General features: G+C 36.1%; 1 protein-coding gene across 1 annotated transcript in view; it reads right to left on the bottom strand.

Annotated features, from left to right (window-relative positions):
• Nucleotides 1-9,974, bottom strand: part of Rpn3 (regulatory particle non-ATPase 3) — a 195,115-nt gene extending 185,141 nt beyond the window's left edge. The window contains exon 1 of the mRNA XM_090404567.1: nucleotides 9,579-9,974. The gene's annotated coding sequence lies outside the window, so the exon portion shown is untranslated. The remainder of the gene's footprint in view (nucleotides 1-9,578) is intronic.
• Between the last annotated feature and the right edge of the window lie 3,364 nt (nucleotides 9,975-13,338).

Raw genomic sequence — 13,338 nt, 5'->3', positions numbered from 1 at the left:
CTTATTAGAGGGGTAAGGTGATTTGTCACTCCATAACACAGCTTCCCAAGCTTCCACACCCACTGTACGCACTCTTTGCACCACTGAAGATAACGCTGCTTGCTGGTTCGGATAATGTGAGGCTTGCATACTGTGGTCCTACCATGGTAACACATTTCATGAGCCTCAGTTCTGAATGTTTTTGTGCAGATTCAGGTTCCAATCAATGCCGGGAACTCCGCATTCAACATGTTCACTGAGGAATGGAAGTTTTTTACATATTATTCTTTGTAGCAGCACCCTACAGCCACATTCGAAGTGATTGTGGTGGGATGTTCACTGCGGGTAGCAGTTGACTCCCTATGCTCAGTATGGTATCAGCGACTGCAAACCTGGGATGGCCAAGTTGTAACAATTGCCAAACAGATAGGCCTGCAGCATAACATCCTATCATGACACCTCTTTCAAGCTCTGTCAGTTCCTTTCTCACAGCCATTTCACCCGGACACAGTTGACCTGACTTGGAAGCATCATATAACCTCCAATTTATACCAGCTATAAACATGCGACTAGTTACATAGCACATTGTTCCTTGACCATTAGGGTGTCCATTAATTCTTTTCAAGCAGTGTAACTTCAGTCTAATAATTGCAATACTTTGAACTGTTATATTTTTTGATGTTAGCAGTTTCAAAATACACTGTAATATGATTCTATCAAAAACACCTTTTTTGAAGTGAATGAATACAAATATCAGTTGGCACTTTTTTCTATTCATTTGAGAATGAAAAATATATACCACAATTCTAGTGCACTCCATTTATATGCATTATTTTCATATATATTCACCTATTGGGCCTTCATAGCTCAGTCAGTACAAACGAGCCCTTTGGTAGAAAGACCTGGGTTCGATTCCCCAGAAAATTGCAGGAATACCTGCTGCGGATTAATGCTCTTAAAAAATTCTGAATCATCGAGCCCAGAACTTGTTGGCTGAGTCATACTTGTATCTAAGTCAATATATTTAATTCCTCTTAAACACTAAATTTACTAATAAATTTCTCTGTATCTTAACTGCCTGATTTGAATCCAAAACCTACTCACATTGATTTATCAATCTTTTTGGATTAATTGAGTAAACCAAATCCTGTCGACTGCGCCATTGTTATATATGTTTGTTTCCCTTATTGAATATTTATTATATATTTATTATGGAATAGGATGGCATTATTTAGGTTAGGGGATATTATTCTCTGGTTCCCCTTTATATGCCCTATCGATACTCAAACTGCCTATCAATTCTGTGGCCGTCACTTAGATTGCCCACGTGTGTGAATTTGATAAAGAAAGAAACTGCCCCGGATAGAGCCAATTCCTATATTGAAAATCTGGAGCTGTCTCCTCTTTGGGTTCTGGAAAATTTGTTTGTTAATGCCACCATCCATAACCCTTAGATCAGATAAAGCTTCTTAATCAAGGAGTGAACTCTCAGAGTGACACACAACTTATATAATAACAGTTTCCAAGTTAGCTAAATCCCTTAATTTAAACTCTCATTGCAGTTGTGGTCTATCCCAATTAATTAGTTCTACTCAGGTTCTATTTTTGATGAGTGGTGGTGCATTGGATTCATACATCACGCAATTTGTTAGGTGAAAGAAAAAGGGTTTATTCATCAAACTATCACAAAACAAATTTACAAGACTTGTCTTATGACTAAATTAAATCTTTCTCCTAAGTTAACAGACTTAACAATACAATACTTCAGAATTCCTAGTTGAATTCTACCACAAGACAATATTAATGATTACTAACAATAGGATCTACAATTTCTCTCAATGTTTAACTTATCAAACTTCAAGCATTACTAATCTATAACATACTATATACAAATTATCACCGCACTATATCAGAATTCACTCTCAGAGATAAAACATTCTGGTATCAGGCTAAGCCCTAAAGTCCTGTTTCATATCTTATATAGGTCCCAATAATGAATAACTTTTGCACATTATTACACACAAAGTTCTTTCATAAACTCGAGGGAAACTAAGAAGTTCGTACGTTACCAAGACCTTCGGACTTCGTCAGGTCTATCTCTCGATCCTTACAATTCTTTCCACAGCGCATTCCCTCTTCTTCCTCACAGTTGTCTTTCCGATAGGCCAGCCTGGAACTCACAATCATGAATTATCCTCTCCGATGTAGACGAGAACAGCTCTGCTTAAGTTGGTCCATGTGGTCTAGCATGACAGTCAGCCTGCGTTGATTTTTCCCGCTCTACTGACGAAATGCCCACACTTGGCTCGCTACTCGGCTGCGTCTAGACTGTTGACCGCTCTCACATATTCATCTCAGGGAATAACTAGAGCTGGGCCCCTCAAGTGACCTGCGCCAAAGTTGAGAGAAGTAACCAAATGAAGAGCACTGACAGTAAGAGTCTACGAGAGTGAGCAAGCTAGCGGAGTCCAGCTTTTTATATTGTACCTTGAGTGGCGCTCCTACAGCGTCATACCTTTCCGCTCGGCACTATTCCTTTGCATGCGGTTCCAGTTCTTCTCCTCGCATCTCCCGGGAAACTCCTGCATGCAACTTACTCCATGTGTACATGACTGCCATGGGGCATGTTACTAATCTGAATGTCTCGTTTGCGAAATTTGAACTCACTTTTACATACTAACATAATTCTCATCAATTTTCTTCCACTGTTAAATTTACAAGAACAGGTAATATTATCTTACATAGAACAGTCCAATATTAAAAGCGTTTATATAAATATTTTTCAAGCAATTAACATCTCTACTTATATACAAGTATTTCTCTAAGTGATTTGATGCTTGTTAAATCCTAAATGAGATATTTCACAACGAAATCTCTTCATTCAAGATTTAACAGCATGTAATTGTTAATTATATAAACCTCTCTCTCACCCTCAATAAGTCTTTGACTCCAGAAGCGCTAATGTAATAATAATAAACCTTTTTTTTTTAGGTTCACTTTTTTCTGAAGGAACATTTTCAGTTATACTGTTATATTCATAACATGCTGGACATGTCATCTCCACCAAACATCAGATCCTCAGAAAGAAGACTAATGCATTATACAAAGCCTTTTTTTTTCTTTTTTTAGAAGAATGTAATTCTTGTAGATAAGCTTATACGTTGGTTAGACATAGCTTCTAATTTTTTAAGAAATGACAACATAAACTAGATTATTAATGATAAAAACTTTATATGTAAGTAGTTAATTTAAGGTTTTATAATTAATAATTTAGTTTACTTTGTCATTTCCTAAAAAATTAGAAGCTTTTAGAACAATGGTTCTAACAACAAACACAATTTCTGAAGATTATGACAGCAAATCCAGACAAATCATGTTGTGGCAATTTGTATAATTGACAATTTCAAGTAGAAAGTAGGTATGCATTCAAATTTTCGAATCACATGCAAAGGGGTCACATGGTACCACTCAGCAGGATAAAAGGTAAAAAGCTGTGCTAAGCAAATTGTGTTTGAAGGAAGCTCTTTGCATGAAGGAATAAAGCTGCAAACTTGGATGTCTTGTAATGTCTCAAAGACATTATCTACATGATTTCACATAGGGAAGAATTATTGCAAAGGTTGAAGAAGGCTGCAGAATTACTGATATTGTCAGAGAGTTTGGCATCTCGCACAGTATTGTATCCAGGCTCTGGGAAGCATTTTAAATCAATGGCATGTGTTCCAGACATTTGCTAAGAGGTCGCCCTCACTCTACCACAGAACATGAAGCCAGATTTTTGGTTATGACAGTAAAACATAATCTATGTACCATGGTAGGTCAGCTTGTAAATCGGCTCCATTCAAGCACAGGTACGCAGATATCTCAACAAATTGTAGCAGGACATCTATGACAAGTAGGCCTACATGCCGAAAGGCCTGAAGTATGCATCCCTTTATCAATAACTCATTACAGGACATGTTTTCACTGGTGTTGTATCCATACAAATTGGAAAAGATCAATGAGCTAATGTACTCCTTTTGGCAATTTGTCAATGATAGTCATTTTAGTTTTTTCTGCAATTCTAGATGACTGTTGATCTGGCATAAAAGTAGTACTGCTTATCATCGCAAGAATGTTTTTGAAAGGGATAGATACAACAGTGCTGGGATCATGGTGGGGAGGAATTATGCTTAATGGACAAACAAAGCTAAGTGCTGAAAAATGGGACTATGACTGATGAAAATGATATTGCAACGAAGTTCTTCGACATCGTGTTAGAGTGTTCCATGGTGCTGTAAGCAAAGTATTCATTTTTATGGAACACAATGCCACACTACATCGTAAACGAGAAGTGGAGATACTTCTGGAGACCAAGGATATTAAATGAATTGAGTGGCCATCATGCTCCCCAGATCTCGACCCCACAGAACACTTTAGGGATGTACTGCTGCTTGCAATTCCCCTCCAGAAAACAAACAAGGCCTTATCCTTGCTCTGAAGGAGGAGTGGGCCAGTTTGCCTCAAAGAACTCCTGAATCACTTGGTGCTAAGCAAGTACAACATTGTGAGAGCTGTATCACAGTTCAGCATGGCCATATTCCATACTGAAATGTCTCTTCGCATAGTTTTCTATGTACATTAATTCCTTAACTACATCCTTAGGAAATTTGTAATTTTTTCCAAAAATGTCTTGCAATTTAATTTGTATGAAATTTATAAAACATTTTTTGTGTAATATAATATATTCGTATGCTGGCAATAAATTTATGTCCATATTTGGCTGTAATCACAAAAATTTTTTCATATACAATAAAAATGTAGTTCCTCCTTAGCTTCTGGACACCAGTGTGTGTGTCCAAAAGTGTGTATATATGTGTGTATGTATTTAAAAAGTATATATATATATATATATAATTTTTAAATACATCCTGTCATCAGACAATTTTATATGTAAAACTGTCTGATGACAGGATGTGTCTAAAAATTGTCATTAAGAATAACAAGTACTTAAGATTTTGAACTATGTTATTAAAATCAAGCTCATATTTTTTTTTTTCTCTTTATGTTCGGTCCATACATGAGAAGTTGCCTGATCAACCTATAGTACGTTAGTACCATATATGGGTAAAACATTTATAATTATTATTATTCGTGACATCTTTAAGGAGTCCAAAGACTCATTGCAGGAGGACACCTACTGTACAACTCTGTCTCCACCACTACACTGAACTTCTACTATCAATTATCAACATCAACGCCATCTACTGCCCACCACCACCACAGCTAGTATTTTTTTATCTGTAAACTGCGTGTGTTCTTAAGGGCCGATTGTCTGTATACGGGATGAAACACACAAGTTTCCAGGAGAAAAAACCCTGCTACCTCTGTATGAGATCGGCTAACTCACCTTCAATTGAAAAAGTCCATATAAAGATTCCTCCTGTTATGACAAGAATCGAACTTATGCCTTTTCTAATCGAAGGGCGCAACATACCATCATTCTTTCAACTCCGCTATGGAGGCTCTTATTTTTTGATCACATATGATCATAGTTAGGTCTGCTGTTTTGTTACTTATGCATTTTAATTTAATATGGATGGTGTCTTTGATACTTCTATTCTATATAAAATTCTATATATAAAAAGCTTCTCATGTAAGTCTTTCATAGTTTATTATTGTTTACATGGGTGCATCATCACAAGCATAATGTAGTTACACGAAAATGCAGCTAAGATGAAATGTTATATAGCAAAATACATAGGTTCTTGCTAAACTAAATATAAGTTTAAAAAAAAAAAACATTAAGAAATGCCAGCCTTGGCAATAGTATGAAGATTATCACTTGCCACCTAGCAGTGTACAAATTCAAATTCCAGTGGCATGGAAATTTACTCCATGCAAAAAAAGGTTAAGGTGATATATGATTTTTATGTGCCCAATGTGAAACACACCTGACTACTTCAAGAAGGTCTGATCTCTAGAGAGGATTTCCAGATTATCTAGTCTTTACCTCACCTTTGATATTAAAGTTTATCAAAATTTATTAATTTTATTTTAGTGAAATTTTATTTAAAAATGAACAATGATTTTTTTTCCCCTCATATGTATCACAGTGGCAACTGATACACTGAGCAGCAAAGATTTTACAGAAATTAACATGAAAAAAATTAACAAGAAAAAAATCAGCTAAAGACTTTCAAACAGTAAATGGGAAAGGCGATGTGAGTGGCCAATACTTACTCTCAGAAATAGTGCTGAAAAGCTAAGGATAAAACTATTGTTTCTTGGTGTTTTGAGTGAATACATTATAAGTGTCTAAACTTTAAATAACTTTTTAAAACAAAAGAAAATTGTTCATGCAAGTGAATGAAAACACTGTGTCAGTTGATCTCAAACACCTACTAAAAATTTACCAAACATTTTTTTCTTCTGTTCAAAAACTATACAAAATACTTTATATTGTCTCTGAATATAAAGGGTTGGCTTATCTCAATTCTATCAAAAACTATAAAAAACGTTTTTGATATGAAACAGATTGATTTGATTTTTTATGGCACAAAGACATCAAAGGTCATACTGCACCAGTCAACACATAATAGCAGTACATTCAATAACTGGTTCGTAGGACAATCACAAACATCCATGCCCATGGAGGGATTTGAACCCATAGCCTCTTGGCTGAAGAGCAGATATGCTAACCACTCAGCCAACCAGGCTGGCGCTATGAAACAGAAGCAGATTAAAAAATGTTACTATTCATTGAACAGCCCCCCCCCCTTCCACACACCTATATGGGCAAACTCTGAAAAATCAGTATTGAAAGTTACTTTAAAAAAATATCAATTCTTTCTATCCATATGTATCATTGTACTGCATGATACACTGAGTGGCAAGGATGTTGCAGAATTAAAATTATTTCAATAGGGTACTTTGTTTTAGATTAAGATGAAAGTGAGATTTATCATCACTTGTTGATTTTGAGATCTCAACAGCACTAATTGGGGATATAGACAGAAACTTCAGAATAATGTTAAACACTTGTAAATATGATAACTGTAATATTTTAGTATATACTTTTAAGGCACTACATAAAAAAATGAATTAAAATATATAATAAATAAAATAAAATAAAAAAATGGTGGTTTTGCACGATGACCACTTGAAAATAATAGGAGTTTTAAATTAATACTCTTGGGTAACAGTTCTGAAAATGTCATTTTATGAATCTTAATTGCCATTTATATCTGCCACTTTAGGGTTAATATTTTGGTTGGGTGTTATGTGACTATAAATACTCTATGATATCAACATGGGTGGTGTGTATAAATTTTATGAAACCAATATATATGGATTACTTATGTAAAAATATTCTTCATTCAGAGAATTTTCAATCAACTCGCGATGTCTTCAGTATAATTTGAAACGATATCACCAGCATATATGACAAAACAAATAAAACTGCAGATATAGAATCATAAGTCATAGTTGAGTGCCACAGTCACTATTATTGTGGCAGCTCCAAGAACTCATCACAGGGAGGTACTGCACACCACACAACCTATTGTTTAGCTCTTGTGATATAGTATGCCCACACTTGAGAGCTGTCATTGGCTCGGTGCTAAGAAGAGTCTAATTCATGTTGAAGGGGAGAAAGAAATAAGGCGATGTACGAATTGGCCACCAAAACGCGAAATCACGTGCTTTATACATAAAATTTTCCAACTGTTATAAGCAAAATAGTTACCACTTTAAAAACTACAATGATCATAAAAAAGAACTTAATTTTCCGACATGTAATGATAAACTCATTCCACAATACAGATTGATTACCCTATTATCGGAATGGATTCTCCATGCACAGAAGTGTCTAAGCGTCTTGTATCTGTGGGCGTACTATAGTACTTTTGTTTGCTAATTGTGTGTGTGTGTGTGTGTGTTTCCTCGCTGATTTGCATGCATAACTGAAGTACTTTATATTATACCTTATCATAACTAAAATGCTATCAAGGTTTGGTACAAGATATAAAAAACTTAAAACTGATGAACACACAACACTTCCCATAATGGGGATAAATATGATCCATCAAGTCTGTTCTGGTTAGAACGATGAAGTGAAGCATTGCAACTTTCTTCATAAATTCTTTCTATAAGGAGAATGCTCTTATGAAGACTTAAGTCTTTTTTATGGTAAACCGTGTGTGTGTGCATGGAGATAAAAGCAAGCACTACAAGCCTGAATTGTTCCAGTACATGGTACTTGATTTCCTTGACAAACAGATGCAGACTGGCTAAAGAAAGACAAATGCATGGGATCTGTTGAACAATCAGGAAATACAAGATTCCAGCACATGACATCTCCATACAAAAGATTCAGTGAAAAACACTGCAGTCCTAGGTAAGAGCAGGTTTCCTATAGAAGAGCTGCATAACAAAAGTCATGAAACATTGCTATCATCCTCATCTGAACAGATCTGATGGACTGCTCAATCTGAACAGCTTAATCATTTTTTAAGTATACTTATTAGCAAACTTTGCTAGGTCCAGTTATAACTAGCTAGTGCTTTTCTACTACTACTACTCATGATTTCATATCTGTATTGTTCATCGTTCTATCATGTATGCTTATGCTACTGTTCCATCAATCAAATTGGACTGAAAATATGTATGATACACTGAGTGAAAACTACGAATAAAGAAATATTTCATGAAAGCATTCCTTACTTTTTATAATGCTTAGGACTCACTTAAATCAGTTACTTTCTATAGTGATTTCTTCAGGCGCCAGAGAAATGAACTGCTGCTATACTAATATATTATAGATAGGAAATGGTTTGTTTTTATTAGTTATTGTTTTCATCTCTGAATGATGATCTCATGTAATGTCTGTAGCTGAGTTCATCTAAAAGTGTTTTTTTTTTTTTCCTTCCCCGTTAACACCTCAAATGATTTGAAGGGCGAGTTAGTTTATTGGAGGTTAAAAGGTACAAAATGTGAAAACTGCTGCTCCAGGCAAGAGAAATGTTTTTCGTTCATTACTTAACTTGAAATATTAGCTAAAATTGTATATAAATAATATAAAATATTGTATCGGCTAATGAACTTGGTTACTTCAGTACTGTGTGTGAGAGAGCATTTTCGTGAGGATTCGTAATGTAGGAATACATTTTCGCTGGAAAATTATGTGATGCATCAATTAAAGGCTTTTGCCGGTAACCGTTGTGATTTTGTTGTATATGTTGTTGTTGCGTATTCAGCACTTAAATGTTGATAACTGTCATTAATCTTAATTTATACATGTTGAAAATGATATCCAATGAAAGTAAGATATTCGTTTCAGAATTGGGAGGATAAAAATATAAAAATTACAAACTGTATGTATTTTCAAAAATGTCGCGTGTGCGTCTAGCTGAAAGTACTAGAGTTTACTGAAATCTACTGCCGAAAAGCAATTAGAGTAAGTTTCGTCACTATGCTGAACATCTAAGATGACCGGCTGGGAACATTTTAACTAATCTTTTACAGTCTTATCTACCACACGCCTATATTTGAGTTCAATATATGCTCTCTTTATAAATAAAATCGATAAAACAAACTTCTGTAAGATGCATTCCACATACCTCTCTATATATAATTTAAATCAGGTTTTCTTTCGAAGCTCTTTTGCTGAGGTTTTACTATGTTTACACAATATAGTAAAAAATAGCCAGTTCCAAATATTCGAAGGAAAAACCAGTAACGCAAAGGTTCATGTACACATGATACTGGTAACATACAAGAAAACTAAATTCACAACACACATATAATCACTAATACACCAAGCTTGAGCAGCGAGCATGAAGTTGACAAACTTGCATGTAATCAAGATGGCGCCATCTTACATATACATTATTAAAGTCATCGTCGACATACTGAGGAATTAAAATAACGACTGAGCTAAATAAAAAGAAGTATAATTATTTAACAGAAATCTTAAATTAAAATTATAACTGAGCTCAATAAAATATGTCTACCCATTTCGTATAAACAAAATAACCTTTGTAAGGCAAATGGATGAACGACCTTACATTGAGTCCTTCTACGGAAAAGAATTGAGTTCGATTCTAGTTGCAACAAGAGGATCATTATATAGGATAGGATTTTTCAACTAAAGGCGAGTTAGCCGATCTCATATGGTGTAACGGGAATTTTTCTCTCGAAAATTCGGGATTTTCATTCTGCATACAGGCAAATCGGCCTGTATGCATACACGCCGATTTGCCTATATGCGGGAACACACGTAGTAGAATGTGCAGTACAACAGAATGACCTCCCTCGAAGAGTCCTTAGAGATGTGATATAATGGTAAGAACACTTTTGATGCCCAAATGCAGTGGTTTCTCGCAATTCGACACTAATCCGTCGCCGAACTAATGTCGAATTCGGAGACAATATTTCCCATATAAGACTATGGAAAAGAGATTAAATGTTGTCGCCCCCCCATCCCATTCCTCCTAACGGTTGAGTGGGAGAGAAATACGCCATATTATTTGCTTTACTTTACATATTTTACTATTGTATAACATACTAAATTATAAAATACACTATTGTATACACAATACATATAATCTATTGAGCCTTAGATGTTGGAAGGGAGTCTTCTTTATCCTGTTCTATCTCTTCTCGTCTCCTCTTTGCTTGAACAGGGATGAGGAAATGATCAAGGGTTGACTGTCTCTCCTTCTTTTTTCAAGATGGTTTTGAGTTTTGAAGTGATGCATGATGGTGTTATTGAACAAGTCTCTCATTATACTCACAGCAGCATTGTTGGGGTGCCATTCTAAACCAACAGGCTGTACCTTCTCCCAATGGAATAAAACTTATTTAATGGCAGCTTTTGGCATCGACCCTATTCCTTGCCATCCTCTTCTTCAGGTGAAATTCCTCTTTCTTTCTTCTTTGTTTGCTGTTTGCTGAGTGCTCTGAGTTCTTCAATGGTCAGTTCGTCATCGTGATTCTCCACAAGCTCTTCTACATCAGCCTCATAAAACTCTTCTATGTCGAGATTCTCCTCCATCGAAATAATCGCTCGCATGGCTGCAGCTGCTTTTGATTCTCCAGCTGCTTGGTCTGCACTGTTGTCATCCTGAGAAAAATTAGGAATCAGTTTCTTCCACAATGCACGAAGGGTTCTCTGTGTCACTCCATCCCAGGCTGTTTTAATAAAGGAAATGGCATGGAGATTGATAAACTCCGTGTTCTAGAAGTCGTTCAGTGTCTTGTCAGAAGAGTGAGTCATTTCAAAAAGCCGTGAGAACAAAGCCTTCGTGTAATGTTTTTTAAAACATGCAATCACTTCTTGATCCATGGGTTGGATAAGTCACGTCGTGTTTGGAGCCAAGAAATGACCTCTGATGAAGTCAGAGTCAATTTCAAGAATGTCCTCTCTAAGTCCTGAGGGTGGGCACTAGCATTGTCAAGGATCAGCAGTGCTTTCAAAGGCAAAATTGTTGTTAGCGAGGAACTTCACGCTCGGGGAAAACACCTCAAAAATCCAATCTTTGAAAACTTGCAGGTCCACCCAGCCTTTTGCATTGGATTTCCATCACTGGCAGTTTGGACTTAAAAATTTTTTTCCCAAAGCACCGAGAATTTTCTGAGTGATAGACCAGAAGCGTCTTTAGGTTAAAGCCTCCGCTTGCATTTGCTGCCAATAGCCTATCTTTCATATGCTTATTATCGTGGGAACTTCACTTTCTTGCGTGACGTAGGTTCAATTTGGCAAGCGCTTCCAAAATAACTTAGTTTCATCCCCGTCAAAAATTTGCTGTAGCAGGTAGCCTTCCTTCCTTATTAAATCGTTAAATTTTTTGACAAACTTTCCTGCAGTCTCTTTATCTGCACTAGCAGCTTTCCCCTGTCTGAGAACACTATGGATGCCTGTTCTAGCTTGAATCTGTGAAACCAGCCTCGACTTGCTTTGAATTCCTCAGTTTGATCTGAGATGCATCCTGGTTCTGCAATTCTTAAAAAATTAAACTAGCCTTCTCACAGATCATTTCCTGAATTACTGGATCTACCTTCATCTGTTTTTCTCTAATTCAGGTGATAAGCAGCTTTTCCATCCCTTCATTGATTGAAGATCTATTCTTGTCAAAATTCTTCATTATACCAGCGACACCCTAGCACCAATAATCTTCTCTCTCTGTTGCCAAAACGTTGCCACAGTTGACCTAGGAATGCGATACTCTTGAGCTACATCTGTAATTGTTCTACCTTTCTGCACTTTATCTACAATTTCTTTCTTTTTCTATGCTCAACCAAGTGTGCTTCTTTTCTGAATTATTCCTCAGTTCACTTCTCTTTGGATCCATTCTTAAATTTCGCTCAAAAAATAATAATAACTGCAGATGCACAAAATTTTTATTTTCTGAAAAATGCAGAATTGCAAATTAGCACAAACAACACGAGCAAACACCAATGCAGCCCAACAAGAAATGACAAATAACAAATGACATCGCACCAATTCTATGCATGCGCACAGGCCCGCGAAATTCAACTATCGAATTGCGAGACTTTGAATTGCGGGACGTCGAATTGCAAGGCACCACTGTATATGTAGCTTACTCCAACCTTAGAACAATAAGGGTCGGATTCAACAATTTATTTATTATTACATTGCTCGAGAGTCTCAGCGAGGTTCTCCGGCTAAGTTCTCAGTTTTCGAAATGTAACTAAATTTCAGGGAGGAAATTCTTGCTATCTCCATATAGCATTAGGCTAGTTACCTTCAATTAGAAAGTCTTATACCAGACGGTATAGACGGTATTCGAACTAAGATTCTCTCAGCCAAATGGCAAATTCGCGATATCCTTGCTTACATTACAACACGTAATATGAAGTAACGTGGTTATTGAACAAAACTTCTACTGTGATAAAAGCAATAACTAGTATGTAGCTATGTAGAAAGTCAGAAATCGATAGACTAATATTCATAATTCGGTGATTTTCCTAACCACAGTACATTTCACAGGACATTTTACCATACATGGTGAGGTTTTTCGAAGTTGTCAAAATGTCTAACTTCAAGGCTGATCAATAGACGTATTTCTTGACATTTATTTGAAAAAGTAGTTAGATGTTTATAGCACTATAAGCAGTTAGTTATCATTGATTTCTATTTCGCAAAGACATCAAAGGTCATACTGCATCAGGACACGAGTTACAAAGTACATACATGTATAGTAAACTGTTAGTAATACAATCACAAACATCCATGCCACTGACGGAATTCAAACCTGCAGCCTCTTAGTTGAAGAGAGAATACGCTAACCAATCGGCCAACCAGGCAGGCACTAAAAGCAGTTACACTATCCGGACGCCTGCTCATCACATGTCTCA

The sequence above is a fragment of the Typopeltis vanoorti genome, chromosome 15 (genome assembly GCF_054136105.1).
Source record: "Typopeltis vanoorti isolate ZY-2024b chromosome 15, IOZ_Tvanoo_1.0, whole genome shotgun sequence".
In the NCBI taxonomy this organism is placed as follows: Eukaryota; Metazoa; Arthropoda; class Arachnida; order Uropygi; family Thelyphonidae; genus Typopeltis; species Typopeltis vanoorti.
Note: the sequence above shows the minus strand (reverse complement) of the source record. Positions and strands in the feature narration are given on the sequence as shown.